Genomic DNA, 8,260 nt, shown 5'->3' with positions numbered 1-8,260 from the left:
CTGCACAAAACGATAGCTACTCGCAACCAACGCGATTAGGGGTTGTCAATCCCTTCACGGTCACTTACGAGAGTGAGATCTGATAGATATAATATTTTTGGTATTTTTTGTATAAAGATGCAAAGTAAAAAGTAAAAGAAAAGCAAAAAAGCAAAGCAAGATTAAAGTGATGGAAATTGATATGATGAGAATAGACCCGGGGGCCATAGGTTTCACCAGTGGCTTCTCTCAAGAGCATAAGTATTCTACGATGGGTGAACAAATTACTGTTGAGCAATTGACAGAATTGGGCATAGTTATGAGAATATCTAGGCATGATCATGTATATAGGCATCACGTCCGTGACAAGTAGACCGAAACGATTCTGCATTTACTACTATTACTCCACTCATCGACCGCTATCTAGCATGCATCTAGAGTATTAAGTTAAAAACAGAGTAACGCCTTAAGCAAGATGACATGATGTAGAGAGATAAATTCATGCATTATGAAATAAACCCCATCTTGTTATCCTTGATGGCAACGATACAATACGTGCCTTGCTGCCCCTTCTGTCACTGGGTAAGGACACCGCAAGATCGAACCCAAAGCTAAGCACTTCTCCCATGGCAAGAACTACCAATCTAGTTGGCCAAACCAAACGGATAATTCAAAGAGACTTGCAAAGATAACCAATCATACATAAAAGAATTCAGAAAAGATTCAAATATTATTCATAGATAGACTTGATCATAAACCCGCAATTCATCGGTCTCAACAAACACACCGCAAAAAAGAAGATTACATCGAATAGATCTCCACAAGAGAGGGGGAGAACTTTGTATTGAGATCCAAAAAGAGAGAAGAAGCCATCTAGCTACTAACTATGGACCCGAAGGTCTGAGGTAAACTACTCACACTTCATCGGAGGGGCTAGGATGATGTAGAAGCCCTCTGTAATGACGGCCCTCTTCCGGCGGAGCTCCGGAACAGGCCCCAAGGTGGGATCTCGTGGATATAGAAAGTTGTGGCGGTGGAATTAGGTTTTTGGCTCCTGTTCTGATCGTTTGGGGGTATGTGTGTATATATAGGAGGAAGAAGTACGTCGGTGGACCACTGAGGGGCCCACGAGGCAAGGGGGTGCGCCCTAGGGGGGCGCCCCCCACCCTCGTGACCTCGTCTTTGACTCCCTGGAGTAGGGTCCATGTCTCCTGGATCAAGTTCGGTGAGAAAATCACGTTCCCGAAGATTTTATTCCGTTTGGACTCCGTTTGATATTCTCTTTCTCTGAAACACTGAAATAGGCAAAAAACAGCAATTCTGGGCTGGGCCTCCGGTTAATAGGTTAGTCCCAAAAGTAATATAAAAGTGGAAAATAAAGCCCAATATAGTCCAAAAGAGTAGATAATATAGCATGGAGCAATCAAAAATTATAGATACGTTGGAGACGTATCAAGTGGATGTCAAGCAACAGACGAGGAGGTCACGAGGTAGGGGGCCGCGCCAACCCCCCCCCCCCCCCCCCCCCCCCCCCCGCAGGTGCGCCCTCCACCCTCGTGGGCCCCTCGTGGCTCCACCGACCTATTTCTTCCTCCTATATATACCTACGTACCCCCAAACCATCAGAAGCGACCATGAAAACCTAATTCCACTACTGCAACCTTCTGTACCGGTGAGATCCCATCTTGGGGTCTTTTCCGGCGTCCTGCCGGAGGGGGTATTGATCACGGAGGGCTTCTACATCAACACCATAGCCTCTCCGATGATGTGTGAGTAGTTTACCTCAGACCTTCGGGTCCATAGTTATTATCTAGATGGCTTCTTCTCTCTCTTTGGATCTCAATACAAAGTTCTCCTCAATTCTCTTGGAGATCTATTCGATGTAATCTTCTTTTGTGGTGTGTTTGTCGAGATCCGGTGAATTGTGGGTTTATGATCAAGATTATCTATGAACAATATTTGAATCTTCTCTGAATTCTTTTATGTACGATTGGTTATCTTTGCAAGTCTCTTCGAATTATCAGTTTGGTTTGGCCTACTAGATTGATCTTTTTGCAATGGGAGAAGTGTTTAGCTTTGGGTTCAATCTTGCGGTGTTCTTTCCCAGTGACAGCAGGGGCAGCAAGGCACGTATTGTATTGTTGCCATCGAGGATAAAAAGATGGGGTTTATATCATATTGCATGAGTTTATCCCTCTACATCATGTCATCTTGCTTAAAGCGTTACTCTGTTCTTATGAACTTAATACTCTAGATGCATGTTGGATAGCGGTCGATGTGTGGAGTAATAGTAGTAGATGCAAAATCATTTCGGTCTACTTGTCACAGATGTGATGCCTATACACATGATCATACCTAGATATTGTCATAACTATGCTCAATTCTATCAATTGCTCGACAGTAATTTGTTCACCCACCGTAATACTTATGCTATCTTGAGAGAAGCCACTAGTGAAACCTATGGCCCCCGGGTCTATTTCCATCATATTAATCTCCCGTTATTTCCATTACTGTTTACTTGCTTTATTTACTTTTACCCTTTATCATAAAAATACCAAAAATATTATCTTATCATCTCTATCAGATCTCACTCTCGTAAGTGACTGTGAAGGGATTGACAACCCCTTTATCACGTTGGTTGCGAGGTTCTTATTTGTTTGTCTAGGTGCAAGGGACTTGAGCGTGACCTCCTACTGGATTGATACCTTGGTTCTCAAAAACTGAGGGAAATACTTACGCTACTTTATTGCATCACCCTTTCCTCTTCAAGGGAAAACCAACGCGGTGCTCAAGAGGTAGCAGGGTGTATTACTTTATATGCTATTCTTCTCTTTAAATTATTGCTGTTGTTTATCAGTTGGAAAACATGTTGCTGAGCATAATGGAGAACATTAGAGATAACCTTAATTCTGAAACAACCATGGCTTTTATGGGAACTAACCCACAGTCCAGATGAAAATCAACCCAAAATGTACGAGCAACAGAAAAGAAAAAAATCTCACTCAACCGCACGACCCATTATCCAATCCCATCTTCCACCTCTAGCATGCCGCACCCCTACCACGACACCGCACGCCGCCACCCCTCTTCCTCCCCGACCCCTCGGCACCGCAGCACCTTCCATCTCCTTCTCCTTCCCAACCCAGCAGACGACCAGAGGAGGAGGAGGAACTGCCGTCTTCCACCGCCCCCTACAGCAGCCAGCCTTCTACAACGGAGACAACGCCATCTTTCCAAGCACGCCCCCTATCTGGATGGTAGAGCAGAAGCCTGTGCTCCTCCCCACCACGGCACATCCTCTCCCGATCGCCAGATCTGGCTAAGATTAAGACATGCCTACGGGACAAACTAGTTACATTGCTGAGTTTGATTCCGATTACGACATGCATACGGTGGCTGCGTGTATATATAAACACCAGCCGGCCAGGCTGTAATGAAGTATTGTACCGGGAGGAAAAGAAGAAAAAGGAAAGAAAGAAAGAAAGAGAGAGAAAAAATGCACGACAAGGGCCCTTGGCTACAATTTTGTTGTTGTGCGTGTTTGTCATGTAATGTGATCGATCCGTGGGTGAACTCCAACAGAGAGCAACAGTTAGAAAGTCAAGAACCTCATTAGTGATGGTGTCACCAATTAGTCCCCAGTGCTCTTCGTAAATCCTATTGTAAAACCATCAATGTCTGCAATCTGTTGGGGCTCATCACAAACAAAACATTTTTCACCTCTTCTACTGAGAACAGAGGACACAAAAAGGCATTCATATAAGTTGTCACTTTTCTGGGGATGTACTGGATCACTAACAATGGATGAAGATCAACATGGAAAAGTTGTTGTACAAATAAGTTGCCATAGCTTGCGGATTTTCTTGAGCAATTGCCAAACTATCATCCTCCTACACTAAAGAATCAGTGTGCATAGAAATCTATATTTATATGTGTGTAGTTGACTTCATTTAGATGGATATTAATACTTGCCTTGTTTCTGATCTTTGCAAAACATTTTATTTAATTGAGTTCGATGGCTCATACTGTCCTGTAGCTAGGTAGCCTAGCATGCATCCGTCGATGCAAATGTAGTTGATCCATTCATGCACTGATGCACTCCAGTCTCTTCTTTGATGGTGAGTAACCATGGAGGCCGCCACGCTCAGGGCCCAGCTCAACACCCACATCACCTCCATGTAAGCCGTGGTAAGTCCCTCCCCTCAATCACACGATGGCAATACATGTGAGGGGTGGGACTTACTGTGGCGTACATGTAGGCGAGATGGGGATTGTGCTGAGTCATGAGTGCGGCGGCCTCAGTGGAAATGCGGTGACTCCGAGAGGAGTGTTGGGAGACCTTGAGGGAGAGTACGTGAGTGGGGATTCGTGATTGTTGCGACGACGACGGAGTGGATGAGGATAGGAGAGGAGTGCATGTTATAAAACTCGACTCACGAGGCTCTCTCAAGGAGCCTTTTGGCAAGTAATTATCACTTACTCTACTGGCTTTTGGCAGGGACTAGCCTTTGGCAGATACGGCACAATTACTCTACTGGATTTTGGCAAGGACTATCTTTTGGCAGGTACGGCTCAATTACTCTGCTGGCTTTTGGCATGGACTGCTCAATTATAGTATCTAATGATGGACGGCGCTGCTTGTGTTTTTTTTCACATGCATGCAAGGTATATATACATCTTATAATATCTGCTGTACATGGAAAATTAAGGAGTATAGCTAGCATGCAATGCAGTTCTATGTTGGACCATTTCATGTGCATAGTCTAAGTATTGTTGCAAAGTATAGCTGCAACTATGTATACATATGTGTGATCAAAAGGGGTATATCTACACCTACCATCCATCGGAGAATTGCCCCTAAAGTTGCGATAAATTACACCCAATCCCACCGATAAGTGAAAAAAGGATTCATTTCAGCATCTGTCATAACCTTTAGTTCATACTAGCACAAATGCCCGTGTGTTGCAATGGGTGAAAACAAAACACACTTCCCTGGCCCAATGGCTCAAGACCCCCTCCTCCTCCTCCCACAACCCACCGTCACACATGATAACATCAACAAACTCTTTGAAATCTTCCATGCTGCCGTGAAAAGGTGTGTTGGGCAAAAACATAAACATGAATAGTGTTTAGGAGTGTGGAATTTGATTCACAGAAATACCTACCTGGTTGCGAGTATCTCTTCACGCCTTTGTTGGCGTTTCTTAGTGATGCCCGAGAATACATCATTATACCAAAAATAGTAAAGTCCATTTTAGTAATGTCTTTGCCGTGAGGCAACACAAATTTCCATGAACCCGTGTTAGCTAGGTTGAGGTATTGTGTAGCGTAGCACTATTCGTATCAAATGATATTACGAGCAATGCACAAAGATTCTCCATCCATGATTAATATAATAGTAGTATGTTACAAAGAGGAATGAGAAAAAGATAAAAAAAACTAAGATTTTATTTTTTGAAAAGTGAGCAAAAAGGCTACTCAGCCAACTCCAGTTTTTGGAAACATGAGCATCATTAGATCAAGATGTTTGCACTATCCAGTTCTGAAATTCTTCTGAATACTTGTTCTTCATCTTTATTTTAAGGATATGTAAGTCATTCTTTAAAGTATATCTCCAATTTTGGATTGTTGGTGGGATATTCCTGAATACTAGCCCATTTCATTGGATCCAGAGACTCCAACATCCTAGCATAACCACTTCCATTCCAAAGTGGGAAGGTAGTTCTGCTTTGGCAAGTATTGTTTCCTCAAATACATATGTGCCACTTTTTTGTTGGGTATCCCATAAGAGTATTCCAGCATTTTTTTTGCATAGTTGCAATCCCAAAGCATATCCATGACTCACCAAGCTCACCACGGAGTGTTGGGCATTAAGTGTAACACCGAGCACCATGACTCCAGTTGTTGCATACCTCATTGACACCGACGATGACGACGAAGAGCCGGTTCTGTAGAAGCCGAGGCGCACCCATGAAGGCAAGGCAACGGGCTTCTGGAACGCATCAGCCGTGCACAACTTCTCCTTCGATGAGAGGACTAATTGGCTCCTTGTTAGCTCTAATTAGCTAGTTTTAATCTATCGATAAGCAAAGTTGTACCTACTTTCATTTAAAGTAGTATGATGTTTAGCTGTGAGGTGTTATGTATAATTAATTAATTATTCACTATATGTGTCTCAAATATATTATATATTGATTTTCACTAGGACTAAAAGGCTCATTGGTTTGATGAGTTAAGATAAGCAGAGAAGTTAGTATTTTTTTTTGGCATTAAGATGGATGAGAGGTGGCAAAATGTAGCGATGTTACCAGTTTGATATCCTTTAATTTCTTATTACATTGAATTCAAATATTAGTACATATAGAAGTACCCCAACCATAGTCTACCCATTGCCATCAGTAGTTTGTAGAGTTTTTTTTTCCCTCTCATGTAACTGATGTTCGGATAATTGAAATTTTGTTCAAAAGGTGAAAAGAGAAAAATGGTCGCGGGTCACTGACAGGCCGAGAAAAGGTAAGTCAGAGTTAAATGTGATGAGTCAGCCAGTGATGTATTAAAGTTTTAGATTCTTATGGTTTTTGGACAAGAATTTGTGTAAAAATATTACAAAATTCCATGTAGCACTAACATGATATTGACAGTTATAGAGTTATAATAAATATTTTGATGAACAAAACTCTTACATACTGTTCAAATACATCCAGTTGATCGGCACTTTCCCATCATACTTTCCTATCATCTAGGCAATATTAGATTTGTACATAGAAAACAAATCAAAAAAGAAAAAAATAACGTACAAATGTTGTTCAAACAGTTGCCTAGCCGCCGTTTCCGTGATGCGTCTAGTGTCGTCGGTGGGCGGATGGAGGTATGTCTTCAATGGATCTATCTTTGCTGAATTTGGTCGGATCTGATCATCGTTCGTCGATGTTCATGTGTCTTCAAGATGGATCCTTCCGATCTATGCTAATCTTTATGAGTGGTGTTTGTTGTTTTGGTGTGCTGGTCGTATGAGGCCTTAGCATGACGACTTAATTAATGGTTGTCTACTACAATAGGCTTATCCCAACTCCGGCAGGGGTGGGGTACTATGTTGGCAGCGTGTCATCGGCTCGCTTCAGTGTTTGTAGTCGTCACTAGATGGTGTACGTATTTGAATGTAATTTTATTATTTCGGATGTTTGTTGTGCTATCATGATTAGAGATGAATATATCGGAAGATTTCTCGCAAAAGAGAAAAATCAGAAATCCTACACCCAAAATACATCTTTCTCATAAATGAAAACACAAAATCTAAAATTTATTGTCCACTATCATAGACTGGCCAAGCATTAGGCTCGTTTGTGATGAGTATTATCATTCACTACAGACCGGCCACCTTTACAGGGACTCCGTCTCGCCGCCAGGCCGCCGCCATCCTCTCGCCCATGTTCGTTGATGTTGGAGCGGCCTGCTTCAGACATTTCCTGGGCACAGTTGACCTCACCGGTGCGGCAGCGCCCTTCCCTGGATGCCTACTCCGCACAGTTGACCTTGCTGGGGTGGTGCCGCCCTGCCCTGGACGCTTCTTATGCGCCACCAACATCGCCGATGCAGCACCACACTGCACTGGACGCCGCCTCTCCGACCCAACCGCTGGTCCCCAATGCACCATCCCAATGCCCCTACCTGACTGGATACCGCAACGTGCCTCATCGTCGCTTATGTTGTATTTTAAGACTGACCTTATTAATGCCTTTTTTATCAGGATGCAAATAGGCTAGTACCTTGATTTTTGGCTGGCGATGGAAACAGATTGTTGTGCCTATGTCCAGTGCAAATGAAGATTTAAAGGAAGTACATTGCATCACCTTATCACAGGAGACCAGAGGTGTCACCGATTCTATTTCCAAGAGAGAATACCCTACTAAAATTATAACTATACTTCTTTGGTTTATTTGAGCTGATAAATAGTTGATCAAGCTAGGTTGAGGACCTTGGTTTAGAAGTCTAAACTATTTTTCCATCATAAACATTTTTCATTCTCAAAAGGAGTTCAAGCTATAGCTCATGTATGCTCTAATGAAAGATTAAAAAATTTGTTTTTAATAATTTAACATGTACTGAACACGATCGAATAGATTGTCTGAATTTGAATTTGAACTTAGATTGCAGGTTATACATACAAGACAAGTTACTGTAGCGTGCATTTTTCTTCTCCCCATATTATGTTATGCTCGAATGTATGTGTTGCACGAGACTAAGATATTGCAAAATTTAGCAAAATCAAGACAAATGGTTT

This window comes from Triticum urartu, chromosome 3, assembly GCF_003073215.2.
Source record: "Triticum urartu cultivar G1812 chromosome 3, Tu2.1, whole genome shotgun sequence".
Taxonomy (NCBI): Eukaryota; Viridiplantae; Streptophyta; class Magnoliopsida; order Poales; family Poaceae; genus Triticum; species Triticum urartu.
The sequence above is the reverse complement of the archived record's forward strand: the minus strand, read 5'-3'. Positions refer to the sequence as shown.